Source organism: Neofelis nebulosa, chromosome 4 (genome assembly GCF_028018385.1).
Source record: "Neofelis nebulosa isolate mNeoNeb1 chromosome 4, mNeoNeb1.pri, whole genome shotgun sequence".
NCBI classification, from domain to species: domain Eukaryota; kingdom Metazoa; phylum Chordata; class Mammalia; order Carnivora; family Felidae; genus Neofelis; species Neofelis nebulosa.
In genome coordinates this window covers 91265960-91282466 of record NC_080785.1, presented here as the reverse complement: position 1 = coordinate 91282466, position 16507 = coordinate 91265960, and the positions used below count along the sequence as shown (strand labels likewise).

Below are 16507 nucleotides of genomic sequence, written 5' to 3'. Positions count from 1 at the left end.
TCATGTGTCTAGGGCTGAGAAACTATTACATATACACCACTAAGACTTGGGTATCTTCCCTTCCACATCCATCCTTAAAATATACAGTAGTACCACCATTGTCTACAGTGTCCCTTTCTGTGGTTTCAGTTACCCCCCCCACCCCCCACCCCCCACCGGCAAACCACTGGTCAAAAGCAAATGATCCTCTTTGTAACATAGTGTGCTTTCCGTGGCTTCAGGCATCCGCTGGGGGGCTTGGACTGCATCCTCTGTGGTGGATAAAGCGGGGAGGATTTCTGCAGTCAGCACCCAGTCAGGGGAGAGGATGTCACTCCCAGACACTCAACCATGAGAAAAACGGCAGATCAGTTTGCTTTAGAAAACAAAATCTGTGTGGTCTTTTTTTTCTAACGAAAAACTTCACTAACAGAATATTTTCACATGCACAGAGGTGTTCCACATCTCTCAAAATCAGGTATTGTCAGACTTGACTGTGCTTCCCAATAATCTAGGGGCTTGTTAAAACCCAGGTGGCTGGGTCCCATTCCCAGAATTTCTGATAAAGTGAGTCTGGGATGAGGGCCTAGAATCTGCATTTCTAGCAAGTTCCCAGGTGATGCTGCAGGTAGGGACCGGGGAACACCCCGAGAATCAGGCTCCTCCCATAGCTACTTGTAGGCTCAGCGCTCATTCTCACAGCCTCTATGGCTCCTACCTCCTGGGCACTGCGAGTTCTTATCCAATGCCCTTCTTTTGCCACTCCTGACACTTGTCCTAGCCACCAAGAAAGGCAACCTGTGCATGCTAACTTCCTAAAACAATTTTAGATTTCTCAGTCATTGAAAGATTTTTACAGTTTCACAATATCTTTTAATCATTTTTACTTATTTTTAAGAGAGAGTGCAAGTGGGGGAGAGAGAGAGAGAGAGAGAGAAAGAGAGAGAGAGACAGAGGATCAGAAGCCAAAGGATCTAAAGCGGGATCTGTGCCAACAGCAGAGAGCCCAATGCAGGGCATGAACTCAAGAACTGTGAGATCGTGACCTGAGCTGAAGTCGGCTGCTCAAGCAACTGAGCCACCCAGGCACCCCAACAATTTCACTTTAAAAAGTGGGGGTGTACGTGCTATCTGACCTCTTGTTTAAGGAGTAACAAAATTGGAGCTAGATCTTTAATGAGCTTAAAATATTAGCAACAGAGAAGTTTGATTATATAGCCTAAGAAAATTTTATTACGTAAAAGATCTTGTATTAATTCAATTAAGTTCCCTTTTTTTTAATTGCAGCAAACAATTGATGGGGAAAATTAAAAAAAAATTCAAACAAATTAGATTTTATTGCTATTCAAGGACAAGGATTTCTTAAGCATATTTTTTCTTTGTGCAGTTTGTGTTTAGACAGAGCTAGGCATATAATCAGCCTTCAAGGAGAAAATATATTCAAAACACATGAAATAATTTACCTTATTAGTTGCACAAAGAAATACCATCTAATTTTCTATGCCAGTCTAAGAAAATTTGAAGTTGTTGTCAACAGTAAATGAACAGGAAAAAAAAAAAATAGTATTTAAAGAAACTCTATGTTTCTTTGCCTTCATTCACCAGACTGCTAAAACAAATTTTTCAGAATCACTCAGAATGAAAGACTGTAGAGGGTGGTTTCCATGGGTTTCTAATGAAAATACTGCAGTCTTTATTCTAATCTCCATGGGAAACAGAACTGATCTGCTGGGTTCTTTTCTTTTCATTTCTTCTCATGTGTAGGGCTTCCCGTCCCTGATGAAGAGTTAAATGGGAGGACAAACAGTGAGTGGCTGCGACTGCTGTGCTTTCTGCTCTGCATACAGGACTTCATACGTGGGTGAACATTCCAACTTGGGTGTAACCCAAGCTACACCAGCAAGCACTCCCTCATTTATTCATTCACACAGACATTTATTAAGTACCTGCTAGGTCCTGGGGATGCAAACTTAAATAACATGTGGTTCCTGCCTCAAGGCCACAGTCTAGGGAAAGAGACAGCCACAAATGGATGGTTACAAAGGCCTAGGCTGAGACCTAGACTCAGGAACCAGAGCACGGGAGTACTGGCTGTCATCATGGGACTGGATGCCGTCCCTCTGGGGCTGTGAGTAGACTGACAAGTTGGGAAAGGATGGAACCCGGAGGAACACGAACATTTAAGACAGAAGCAACAGAGGAGTGAGAGAGGAGATCAGAGCAGGTGAGACGGCAAGGGCTATACCACAGAAGCCAAAGGAGTTGTCTCCAGAAGGGAAGACATTCACGAGTGTAAACTACAGTGGGGAGGGCCAGGGTAATAGCCCAAAAAGAGTTGTCATGATTCAGAATTTGCCGACAGCCTCACAGAGGTGCTATCAGTGGAGATATGAGGAAGCTCACCATGAGAGCTGGGGAGTGCATATAAGAGGATGTAAAGAACAGGGGAAGAAAGCAATTCTTCCCATACAAAATAGATGCTGAAAAATCATTCTAGGCTGGAAGAAATGTTCCTCACGAAGGGCAGGTTAAGTATTTACCATGAATCAAGTGAATCCTAGGCTTCAGGCCCCTCACCTGCATGGACCCCTGCCAGGCCCTGGGAGAGGCCCTAGTAATGGGTTTACATGGACATGTTTTTGTAAAATTTGCCAAAGAAAGATATTTCAGCTGCAACTGGTTAAGACCGCTGTCGCTTCCACTCTGACTTCCTCTCCTAGTTCTCCTGCCAATTATATTGGAGTGAACACAGGCCCTGAGGGTCCAGCTACAGAGAAGCTGAGGATGTATTTGCTTTGAGTTTAGTGGGATATACTTAGGTGGTTTACAGTTACTTCACTATAGAGCTAAGCTGTTGTTAGCTGTCCCAGTATAAGGAGGTCTTCCAGGAATACTCCTACCACCTACCATGACTATTTAACCCGGGTCGTGACCTGAGGACCCGAAGGCTGTTTGTTTGACCGTATGATCATGACTTATGGTGCACAGCTCCAGAAGTATATGGATAGTTAGGGAGAAACTAAGTTTGACACGTAGAGAACTAGAGGCTAGACTATGGAAAATTCTTCCAACTTTCATAACTCATACATGAAAAAATTTGTTAGAGGACTTCCAAAATTTACAAGTTAATTCTAAAATTCTAAATAACATAACCAGGGTGCCCAGGTGGTTCAGTCAGTTAAGCATCTGACTGACTCTTGATTTCGGCTCAGGTCATGATCTCACAGTTCATGAGTTCGAGCCCCGTATCAGGCTCCACACTGACAACACAGAGCTTGTTTGGAATTCTCTGTCTCCCTCTCTCTCTCTACCCCTCCCCACTCGCTCTCTCTCTTACTCTCTCAAAAATTAAAAAAATAAAAAATAAAAAACAGGGGTGGCTGGGTGGCTCAGTCAGTTAAGTGTCTGACTTCCGGCTGAGATCATGATCTCACGGTTCATGAGTTCGAGCCCCACATTGGGCTCTCTGCTGTCAGCACAGTGTCCACTTCAAATCCTCTGTCCCCCTCTCTCTGTCCCTCCCCCACTCGCATGAACTTGCTCTTTCTCCCAAAAATAAACATTTAAAATTAAATTTAAAAATTAAAAATAAATAATATTACCAATAATGAATTATGAAGCTGTAAATAACTTTTCTAAACTCTGTTCTTAAAGGAATTTTGATCAAACCATGCTGAAAGGAATGATGTAGGTGTCTATCTGTCTTAGTCCATTCAGGGCACTGCAATTAAAATACAACAGGGGTGCCTGGGTGGCTCGGTCGGTAAAGTGTCCCACTCTTGATTTCAGCTCAGGTCATGGTTTCACGGTTCGTGAGTTTGAGCTCGCGTCAGGCTCTGCACTGACAATGTGCTCTGCAGTGCTTAGGATTCTCTCTGTCTCTGCCCCTCCCTGCCTCTCTTCCTTTCCCTCTCCCTCTCTCAAAATAAATAAACAAACTTAAAAAACATTTAAAAAAAAAATACCAGAAACTGTGTGGCTTAAACAACAAACACTTATCTCTCACAGTCCTGGAGGCTGATAAGTCTAAGGTTAAGATGCTGGCAGATTCGTGTTTGGTGAAAGCCTGCGTCCTGGTTCGGAGACCGACATCTTTTCTTCATGTTCTCACTGGGCAGAAGGGCCAAGGGAGCTTTCTGGGGCCTCTTTCATAATGGCACTCCCATTCACGACGGCTCTGCCCTCAGATGTAATCACCTTCCAAAGACCACACCTCCTAACACCATCGTATTGGGGATTAGACTGCAACATCTGAATTCTGGGGGGACAAAAGCATTTAATCCATAGCACCATCCTTCTGTCATCTCTCACAAATTCTAAAATCTTTTACATGTGAAGATGTGCTCAGAGAGTAAACAGCCACAAATAAAGGGAAAAAAATATTGTAGAAGGACGCTGGGCAGTTACTAAATGTCTTTTGTTATTTTGCTCGATTTGTGTGATGTTTCTATTATGTGCTAGCTTTAAAAATGTTTCATTTGTTATGACTGATGTCTCATTCTAAATACTTTTATATCTAATATTTATCCTAATTTTATGTTGTTTTGCTCAAAGAGCATCCCCGACACACACAATTATCTAAGTTTCAGGCCCCACAACACCTAGATCTGCCCCATGGTGATAGCCTTTGTGGGAAGGGCCTTGAGAGAAGGCAATACAAGGGCAGGTGTCCAACATGTCCTAAGACTGACTCTCCCCTCCTACCTCTCCTAAATGAGCAGAGAGAAACTCAAGGGAAGGTTCTGACCTTCTAGACAGAAGTGTTCTAGACTGAAGTGTTCTTCTAGACTAGAAGTCTAGTGTTCTAAGACTGAGCTCCTAGGGGAAGGTTCGCGTGCCGAGGGACGGCATGAGGAAATGGTCCTCCCACTAGCACTGGTCACTACGAGATTTCTAATTCCTCCAGGACCCAGGGCCAGGGAAGCCAGTCAGGGTCAGCAGACGCTTACAGGAAATAAAAACTGTTGCTTGTACCACAGCAGGCATTAAATCCAATAGTAACGTGAATATTTCCCTTGGAAGCAAAAGGATCTAGGAATGGAGGCAGAGAACACTGTGGGATTTGACCAGCTCTGAGCAAATGACTTTCACCCAGGCACTGCTCCCAGGGGCTTATGTATTTATTTATATGTTCATCAGTTCTCTCCCCTACCAGGACGTAAGCTCCTTAATGTCAGCAACTTTGGATATCAGTGCGACACCTGTGTGAAAACAGAAAACTACAAACCTCGGAAAGTTGATTCAACCTTGGTTGAGAGTATAGTTGAAATCAGAGGTTTTCCATTCCAACAATGGCTAAGAAACTTCAAGAAAATGAAAATACTGTCATCACAAATGCTTTGAGAATGCCAAGCCCAGAGCAAATCTTAAGGACACCAAAAATATAGATCTTTGCCAAGGTGGAATGAGGGACATTTCAAGCCAAATCATAAATTGAGCTGTTTGCTACAAGGGCTCTTGTGAAATTCTACTTTACCTGTGATGATTTACTGTTACATAACCCTTAACCTAGATGCTTCACCTAGGACATGTGTTTCACTTTTTGCTGTATAAAACTGAATCTTCTCATTGTACATGTGTTGTGAAAAATGTGCTTTGCAATAAACCTTGCATTTTTTACATGATCATCTATGACTTGTGATCTTATTGCAGTTAGCCTAGCCAGCACTATAAAAAGTGGCATAGATTTATTTGGGATTAGAAAGGGCAGGATGAACTTCTCCTCACAGAAGTCATGTAAGTTGTTTGTGGGGATTTTGTTGTTGTTGTTGTTTTAAGGAGAATAGCAGAATTGTTTTTGAAATACAGTGGAAGACATTTCCTTCCAGCTGCATCCTAGTATCTAAGAAGAGTGTGAAGTATAGGGAAACCTTAGTTTCTGAGAATAATTCATTCTGGAAACATGCTTGTAATCCAAAGTACTTGCACATCAAAGCGAATTTCCCCATAAGAAATAATGGAAACTCTGAAGATTCGTTCCACGACCCAAAAATATTCATATAAAAATGATTACAATATTGTAATATAATACAAATAAAGAAAATACAAAATATAAAGAAAAATAAACAAATTAACCTGCACTTACCTTAGAAAAACCTTCATGGCTGGTGTGAGGCAAGAGGAGGGTTATTGTGTAGGACGACTCTCACTATCACTAACAGAATCACTGCCATCTACTGGTCAATGGAATCTTTCTGCATGGGGGCCGTTGTGTATGCTCGCACAGATGTTGACCCCAGTACAGTATTAATAAACTCTGGTCATATACTGTATTTAATGTAACCAGCAATAAGGTGAGCAGAGGACAGGGTCTATATCTGCAGGCAGCCTGACCTAGAATGAAGCAAAGCATTCCTAAGCTTACTCTTGTACAGAAAAGCAAAGGACTGTCCATGGGTGCTTTGAAGCGACAAAAAATACACTAGTGCCAGTTGTAAGCACCTTCCAATGTTCTGAAAAATCACTGATTTCTGACAAATACCATGGCCTGAGACTGAGCATCGGAGCATGGGAGATTATCACCCACAATCATGGAGAGAGGGAGAGGGAGAGGGAGAGGGAGAGGGAGAGGGAGAGGGAGAGAGGAAGAACAAGAACCACCACCACCACCACTGGTCCAGTTGTGATCACATGATGTTTGGCATCACATACTACTCGCTTTGCAAGACATCACTTGTTTATCAAGTTAAAATGTATTAGCAACGTTTGCTTGTCTTGCAGAACACTCGCAGAACAAGTTACTTGCGACCCAAGGTTTTACTGTACTTGGCAAATGTTAGTAAATGTTTGTTGACTGATTTGTTGACTCCTTAGTAATACTGAGAGGAAAATATCCATTAGAACGGGGATCAACTGGAGGTCAAAACATTAGAGTAGACCTTTCCTTGGGTTCTCAGCAATAATTATCATTAATTTTTTTCAAATCTTGAATAAAATGACTGTATATCCTTTAAACACATAACAGCATTATAAAGGAGGCAGAATCTGGTCAAAAATGAAATACAGTCATTCAGCACATCCTTTAAAAAAAACTGTCAGTTCCAACAACTGCTTTCAGCTCAGAGAGCAGGTCATAAAATAAAGCAGTAAATCAGGAAGCCACTAGAGGGCCACAAAGGGCCAGGAATTTATTGAAGAGCCAAGAAAGTATAGTGAGGGGACAAAAATGACCTAACTCCTTTTAAAGCCAAGTTTGTAGGACCCAAAGGGCAGAGGTAAAACCTTTATGCTAAATAACTGATAAAGATAGAGCTGGAGAATTTAAAAATCTTAATCCAAAGCAGCAAAGAGAATAGATAATGTAGAATACACTTTAAAAGCACGGATACAGGGATCAGAGAATATGTTACTGGGAATGCCAAATGCAATGTTGAAAACATCAAGGATCATAAAGAATATGCAAAAACCAAAGTCATAATCATTAGAAATTCATGATCCTGAATACAGATAGCAGAGGGCACATGGCCCAGTAAACCTGGGCTGCCCCACTCGGCCTGAGCAAAGAACTGAGTCAAATCACCTGTAGTGACTGTACATTCCTGAACTGTGTTCTGCAGTAAAGAAACAATATTTTAGGTAACTGGTATTGCTCCAACTTTCTGCATTGCCTGCCATCCTAGAAGGCACCTGCCATTTGCTGTGTGATCTCAACCTCTCCACATCTTAATTTCCTTATCTGTCAAATGGAGATAATGATAGTGGTCCAAGGTCATTGAATTTTATGTGAGGGATTCAATAGTGACCTCACATTATGGAAGACTCCATACTTTAAAGTTGATCCAGACAAATATCAAGTATTTCTATTTCTCAACCTGGCATAGTTCACAATGTACTCAACCAACCAACCTTGAAGTTATAGGATTCTTGACAAAATTTGGTTGGAGTTGAGGGGAGGAGGAGAGACATAGGTTTTTGCTTCATTTCAAATTTTCTACACAAACTGAGACTTTAATATTTTTACTATAGTCTATCAAAATTCCATTAAATATTATGAAGTATTATTTAAATTAATTAAATGAGGGGCACCTGGGTAGCTCAGTGGGTTGAGTGTCTGACTTCAGCTCAGGTCATGATCTCACAGCTCATGGGTTCAGGCCCCGTGTCAGGCTCTGTGCTGACAGCTCAGAGCCAGGAGCCTGCTTCAGATTCTGTGTCTCCCTCTCTTTCTGCTGCTCCCCTGCTCGCACTCTAACTCACTCTGTCTCTCAAAAAGTAAATGTAAAAAAAAAATTTTTTTTAATAAATTAAAAGACTCTTGGGCACAAAGGACCTCTAGTAGACGTTGATAAATACATTTAGCTGTGAGCTATTGCTGTGTAACAAAACACCCAAAAATTCAGAAGCTTAAAGCCACCATGATTTGTTAATTCTCAATCTGTCAGTTAGCGGGAGAGATGCCAAATATTGGCCAAGCTTGGTTCTGCAGTTCTTCTGGGCTCAGCTGGTCTTACACACACATCAATAGCCAGCTAAGAATTGAAGAGTCTAGCTAAATTTAGCTCCGCCTCCCCTATCTTTTCACCCATCTCCTGGGAATAGCATGCCAGGCCAGCATATCCCTCTCATGGAAATAGCAAAAGTACAAGAAAGCAAGAAGAAACACACAAAAACTCCCGAGGCCCAGGCTTAAAAGTGGAGCACCCTCACTTCTGCCTTATTCCATTGTCCAAACCAAATCACACAGTCAAGGTCGGACATGCCTAAGGTAGGGCAATAGAATCTGCTATCTGACATAAACTATGTGTCTTTTTAAATTGTCTCCCACAACTAAAATGTGAGTGCTCTGAGAATAGGGATCCTGTCTGACTTATCATCTTACTGGTAGGAAATTAAGGTATGGAGAGGTCCCATAGGTATGAAATGGTAGAGCCAGGATTTGAACTAAAAGTCTGGCTCTGAAGTCCATGCTATTAATCACTACATTAGATTACCTCTGCTAATAAAAGAAATGAAAGTAATTGGATGGGATAGAAGATTCTGGACTCTAAATTAGACCTGAATAATAATAGTTCTTTCCCTTGAAGTCAGAATGTCTACAGTAAGCATCAAATTACTGTGTTCATTATTGGAGCAGATGGAAATACAGAAGAGAGACATTAAGAAAACTGCATTTATTAGAAAGGCTGAAAGTGTCCATGACACAACCCTGAAAGACCATCTTGTCCATCCCCCTGTCTCCAAGTAGGAGTGCACGTCCACCTTATTAGGAACAGTATAGTCAAATGTGATTTTTAGTCTTTAGAGACTATTTCTACAACCACCTCTGGAAATGCATGCGAATGTCTCACGATTCTCTCAGCAAGTTTTCTTCATGTTAGACCTAAATTGTCCAATTTAATTGCTCTATGACTTGGATCAGCTCTTCTTTGTAAAATTTAGATCAAGGGTTGCAAAGTGGCAGACTATGGGCCAAAACCAGCTTACAGACATATTTTGTTTTGCCTGCACCAACAAAAATGTTTCAATAGTTGCCAACATTTAAAAATAGGGATAGTTATATTTAAAAAGCCAGCTCTTGCTGAAATAAGTTGAAATAAGTGAAAGGGTTTACTTAGAATTATCTAGGCTTTGAAAGTATAAAAGACTTTAAAAGTCTTTTATAAAACCTTCTGAATTTGATGTTTTCTTTAAGGGCTCATATTAACAGATTTCAACTTACTTAAGTAACATAAGATTTTTTTTCTACATATTCTTGGGTCAATTTAAGTAAGTTGTATTTTTCTGTGAATGCAATAATTTTTCTGTAGAGAGAGAGAGCATGAATAGGGGAGAGGGGCAAAGGGAGAGAATCTCAAGAGGGGTAGAGGGAGAGAACCTCCAGGCTCAGCATGGAGCCGGACTCAGGGTTCAAACCCATGACCCTGGGATCACGACCTGAGCTGAAATCAAGAGTCAGACATTCAACTGACTGAGTCACCAAGGCACCCCTATGAATAATTTAAACAAAGTCTTCAAACGTATTGACAAAAAGTTTTTTTATAATGTCCTTTTACTACCATAATGTCTACAGCATCTATAGTACTATTTCCCTTTTCATTCCTTTTATTTAATCTCCCTTTTCTTCCCTGATATGGGATAATTTTGCCAGACATCTATTTTATTGTTGTGAACCAATTCTTTGTTTTATTTACCTTCTCTATTGTATCTATTTGCTATGCCAATAATTCTGCTATTATTTCTCAATTATTATATGTCTTTAGGTAGGATATGCTATTTCTTAAAATTTTCAAGTTAGAATCTTAGATCATTAATGTTGATCTTTTCCGACAAACATTTAAGCTTTCCATTTCTGAGTGTCTTTTTCACTGTACCTCACAAGTTTTGATAGATAACATTTTATTGTTCGATACTGAATAATTTTAAATTCACATCATAATTTTATTCTCTTTGACCCATGAGTTATGGAGGACTTGGGAAATTGGCATTTCTCATCCATGCCAAACCTCTTTCTAGTCGTCTTCTAATCCTGCAAAGCCTGAAAAGTTAAATGTTCATTGGTCAGATTCCCTTGCAGCTGAAAGTGAATTAAGTCCTTCCACCGGATGCATCTACACATGATTTAAAAGGTGGAACGGAAGTAAACATCATCGCAGGCGGTCTTCAAAGATGGCAACACAGGAGGCTCCTGAGCTCCTCTCCTCCCACAAACACGCTGAATGAACAACTGCACATGGAACAAATCCCCCCGAGAGAAATGCAGAAACCACCTGAGTGGCCGCTACACACTGAGCAAATGAAACTACCACACGAAATGGGTAGAAGAGGCTGAGACACAGTCTCACCATAAACCCCACTGCAGCACAGTGCCATGCAATTGGAGGGAATCCCCAACTCCCAGGCTCTCTCTGATGAATAAAGTGTTTAGACTCTACATTTACAGCCCCAAATTTAAGACTCTTGTGTGAAGGACAGGCTCCCAAAACACCTGCTTCTGAAAGCCAACAGGGCTTGCATCCATGAGATCCCCAAGACTACAGTAAGCAAACAAGCAGATAAAAACAGGCACAAGCACTTGCCATGGATATCCCCCCAAGCGCTCAGAGCAGAGGGAGCAGGCAGAAATGCCCATCTCCCAGTCTTTTCCTAAAACGGGTCTATTTGCATACTTCAGTAACTGCTGTCTGAGGGTAAGGTTTCTAGTTTAGCACACATCTAGGAGCTAGCTTCTCTGCAGAGACCAAGGAGGTCTACGGACAGCTCCCCTGCTTTTTCTCTCTAGCCCACTCCAAGTCACCAGTAGTTCCCTGGAAGGAGTTTGTATACACGTCTAGTGCCCCAGTGTTTGCTGCTGCCACCTGAGGAGGAGCCTCCTGGATCACTTGGCTCCAAGAGCCAATGGGACTTGCATCAAGAGTCCCATAGGACTATAGCAAGCAAGAAGTTCTTAATAGGCTCAGAAGCACCTTCCCACAGCCGTATGCCCAAGCCCAGTGCAAAGGCAGCAAGTAAAAATACCTACCTCACAATTCTTCCCTGGAAGGGGCCTACCTACATATTTTTCCAGCTGCTGCCTAAAGGTCAGTAAGGCTTCCAAATGGCCTGAATCTAGGTACTGATTGTGATCCTCCCCTCTTTGGGACACTGATGGGTCTTGGCACATCCTCAACTACTGGGAGCTACTAGGAACGAAGAAGACAGCTTGGATAATCACAAAGGTATGAAGGACAACCAGGAGCCAGGCTCCTTGATGAGGTTTATCACCTACTCAAAACCACTCTGTCAAGACTGGGAGAAGTGGCTGTTTTATTTAATGTCCAGAAACCAACACTGAGTCCAAGGAAATGAAGGAAAAGAGGAATATATTCTAAATAAAAGAACAAGATAAAATTCCCAAACAAATCTTAATGGAGAGAGAAGTGATTTATATGACAAAGAGTTCAAAATAACAGTCATAAAGATGCTCACCAAAATCAGAGGAACAATACATGGACAATACAAATATTTCAGCAAAGAAAATAGTTTAAAAGTACCAAACAGAAATCACGGAGCTGAAGAATGCAATAACTGAACTGAAAAGTTCAATAGCAGGTTTAAACAGAAGAAATCAAACAAAAGAATGGATCAGTGAACTCAAGGACATGACCACTGAATTCATCCAAGCAGAGGAACAAAAATAAAAAGAGAGTGAAGGTGACTTAAGGGATTTTGGGGACACCATCAAGAAGACCGATATCCACATTATGGAAATCCCAGAAAGAGAAATGGGAGAGAAAGATGCAGAAACATTATTCAGAGAAATAATGGCCAAAGTCTTCCCTTTCCTAGGGATAGAAAGAGACACCCAGATTTAAGTCCAGAAAGTATCTATAAGTGTCATCTAAGACCCAACCAAGGGGCACCTGGCTGGCTCAGTCAGTAGAGCATGCGACTCCTGATCTCAGGGTTGTGGGTTCAAGCCCCACATTGGGTGTAGAGATTACTTAAAAATAAAATCTAAGTTAATTAACTAATTTAAATAAATAAACCCAAGACACATTAAATGGTCAAAAGTTAAAGTCAGGAAAAAATGTTGAAAGCAGTAAAAAACAAAACAAAACAAATTATAACATACAAGAGCAACCCCATCAGATTTTTCATCACAAATTTTGCAGGCCAGAAGGAAGCAGGAAGATACATTCAAAGTGCTAAAAAAGAAAAACTGCCAACCAAGACTATTCTGCTTAGCAAAGTCATCCTTCAGAACTGAGGGACAGAAAAAGAACTTTAGAGACAAGCAAAAGCTGATGGAGTTCATCAGCACTAGACTGGTTTTATGAGAAATGTTAAAGGGAGCCCTTTAGGCTGAAACATACATGGGGGGGAGCGGGGCGGGAAACAGAGACAAAGGAGACTGAGGAATAGGTTCCAAATGAAAGAACAAGACAAAACCTTGAAAAAGAACTAAGTGAAACAGAGATAAGCAATCTATCTGATAAAGAGTTCAAAGTAATGGTCATAAAGATGCTCATAAAGATGGGAGAAGAATGGATAGACTCAGAACTTCAGCAAAGATAGAAAATATAAGAAAGAACTAATCAGTGCTGAAAAATAACTAAAATGAAAACTATGCTACAGGGAATCAATAGCAGATTAGAAGATGTAGAAGAACGGATCAGCTATCTGAAAGACACGGTAGCAGAAATCATTCAAACTGAACAGCAAAAAGAAAAAAAAGATTTTTACAAGTGAGGTTAAGTTAAGGGACCTCTGTGACAACACTGAGCATACTAACATTCTCACTGTAAGGACCCCAGAAGGAAAAGAGAGAACAAAGCAGGAAAATTATTGGAAAAAGGAATAGCTGCAAACTTCCCCAATCTGGGGAAGAAAACAGACATCCAGGCCCAGGAATCATAGAGAACTCTACCTGGCAAGGTTATCATTCAGAATTGAAGAAGAGAGAAAAAATCTCCTTAGACAAACAAAAGTTAAAGGAGTTCACCACCACTAAACTAGCCTTACAAGAAATGTTAAAGAGACTCCTTAAGCAAAAAAGAAAAAACATGACTAGAAGAAACTTAAGCAAGAGAAAGTTTCCTTATTAAAACCAATCATAGGGGCACCTGGGTGGCTCAGTCAGTTAAGCATCCAACTTCAGCTCAGGTCGTGATCTCACGATTTGTGAGTTCAAGGACTTGCATCAGGCTCTCTGCTGTCAGCACAGAGCTGCTTCAGATCCTCTGTCCCCCTCTCTCTCTGTCCATCCCTGCCCATCTCTGCTCACAGTCTCTTTCTCTTTCAAAAATAAACATTTTAATAATTTTTTCTAATGTTTATATTTATTTTTGAGATAGAGACAGAGCATGAGTGGGGAAGGAGCAGAGAGAGAGGGAGACACAAAATCTGAAGCAGGCTCCTGGCTCTGAGCTGTCAGCACAGACTGAGCCACCCAGGCACCCCTCAAAAATAAACATTTTAAAAAGCAATCATACAGTAAAGGTAGTATACCAATCACTAATAAAGGTAGTATGAAGGCTAAAAGACAAAAACAGTAAAACAAACTACATCTACATTAGTTAGGTAAGGGATATACAACATTAAAAATTTTAAGTAGGACATCGAATACATAAAACATGGGTGAGGAGGTAAAAAATGTGGTACTTTTAGAATGTGTTTAAATTGAAGCAACTATGAACTTAAAATACACTGCTGTATACATAAGGTGTTACATATGAACCTCATGGTATCCACAAACCAAAAACCTATAATAATGACAAAAATAAATACATAGAAAGGAATCCAAGTAAAGAAAGTCAACACACAAGAGACACAAGAGATGAAAGCAAAAGAAAGGAACAGAAAGAAACCAGAAAGCAATTAACAAATTGGCAATAAGTACATAACTATCAATAATTACTTTAAATGTAATGGACTAAATCCTCCAACCAAAAAAACACAGTGACTGGATTTTTTTTTTTTTTTTTTTTTGGGACAGAGAGAGACAGAGCATGAACGGGGGAGGGGCAGAGAGAGAGGGAGACACAGAATCGGAAACAGGCTCCAGGCTCCGAGCCATCAGCCCAGAGCCTGACGCGGGGCTCGAACTCACAGACCGCGAGATCGTGACCTGGCTGAAGTCGGACGCTTAACCAACTGCGCCACCCAGGCGCCCCATGACTGGATTTTTAAAAAGACCCATCCTTATGCTGACTATAAGAGACTAATCATCTAATTCCCAGAATCAATTCCTTTTCTGCCTAAAACATCTAGAGATCTTTGAGTCACTGAATGCTGAGTGATAATTTTCTAGTGTTCGCTATTTAGATCCACAATTGGATCGTCAGCAAGTGTATTCTATAGGATACTGAAACTTTGAAATTTGTAAAAGCTAGATTTGTGATCTAGCATGTAGACAATTTTATTAAATTGTATGTTCTTTAAAAAAAAAAAAAACAGGTACTCTCCAATTGTTCATACATGCTTCTTCCGGTGCTTGCTAATTGTGCTATTCAAATCTCTCTCTCACGGATTTTTGTCTTCTGGATCCAAAATCGAACGGAAAGTGAGATGGCAGAATCTTTCACTATCTTGATGGATTCATCTCTTTCTCCTGGTGGATTTGCTGTTTTTCTTTAGTGTGATGCAGTGTTATCGGGCACAAGCATGTTTAAAATTATAACTTCCCAGTGAACTAGACCTTTAATCTTTATGCAGTAACCAGCCTCTCTATCCTCTCTGCAGCTTTTTGGGTCATGATGCCTCGTTTAACAGTATGTTATTTACTTTTAATCCAGTCTGATGTTATCTTTTTTTTTTTTTTTTTACATTTATTCATTTTTGAGAGACAGAAAGAGACAGAGCACAAGTGGGGGGGAGGGGCACAGAGAGAGGGAGACACAGAATCCAAAGCAGGCTCCAGGCTCCAAGCTGTCAGCACAAAGCCCGATGCAGGGCCCGAACTCACAAGCCGTGAGATCACGACCTGAGCCAAAGTCAGACGCCTAACCGACTGAGCCACCCAGGCTCCCTGAGAAATATTCTGAGTATAGAATTCTAGTTTGAATTTTCTCTTAGCAAATTGAAGCTATTATGCCATTGTCTTCTGGCTTCCATTTTTGCTGTTAAGAATCCAGCTTCTCTAATTGCTGTTCCTTTTTAATATAGCTATTTTTAAGCTCTCCTCTTCATACTGATGCTCTATGGTTTGCCTCTGAGGTATGTTGGTAAATTTCTTTTTATCTGTGCTACTGGAGATTTCTTAGACTTCCTGAATATGAAGATTGGTTGCTTCTGTCCGATTTGGAAAATTCTCAGCCATTGTTTCTTTGAATGTCACCCTCACTGGCATGTCTCCTTCTAGAATTCTGGGGAGGGTCTGTTAGATCCTCTCTCTCCAAGTCTTTGTACCTCTCTCATTTCTTGTGTCTTTGCCCTTCTGATCTGTATTATGGATAATTCTCTGAACTGATTTTCTAGTTCACTGTTTCTCTCTTCAGCTTCACCTAAAATCTGATATTTAAACCATCCCTGGGATTTTTATGTTCAGTTAATACTTTATTGCTAAAAATTCTATTTCTTCAAATTGACTTGGACATTCCTTGGCAGTCTTTTCCAATCATATTTTCAAGCTTTTCTTTAAACACATTAAATATGTCCATATATATATAGCTAGCATCTGATAATTCCAATATCCAACGTCTTTAGGGTCTATTTCTGTTATCTATCATTTCAAGTGGGCCTCAGTCATGTGCCTCATTCCCACCACCCCCCACTTAAAATTTTTTATCTATCTGAAACTACTCGCTCACTTGGAAGTGAGGAAATTCTCTACAGGGAGTCTCTGAAGCTGCTGCTGAGGTTGCATTCTTCCAAAAAAAGGTTGATGTTTGATTCTGCCATTTCCCTTGGAGGTACTATGAACTGACAGCCATTCTAAATTTAATGATCTCTTTGAGGTTTTTTGGGGTTTTTTTTTAGCCACACAGGTTACATAAATTTGGACCACAACTAAGAGAGCCAGCTTGTCATAGCAGATTCTCAGAGAAGAGTTTTTATTCCCTTCCATCTGGTGTCAAGGCTGCAATAGTCAAGTCTCCTTGCTGTCCTCTGC

General features: G+C 40.7%; 1 non-coding gene across 1 annotated transcript; it reads left to right on the top strand.

Moving 5' to 3' along the window:
• The first annotated feature begins 12315 nt into the window (after positions 1–12315).
• TRNAR-CCU (transfer RNA arginine (anticodon CCU)) lies at positions 12316–12388 on the top strand. The gene has a single exon. It is a non-coding gene; the product is annotated as a tRNA-Arg (tRNA).
• The last annotated feature ends 4119 nt before the right edge of the window (positions 12389–16507 follow it).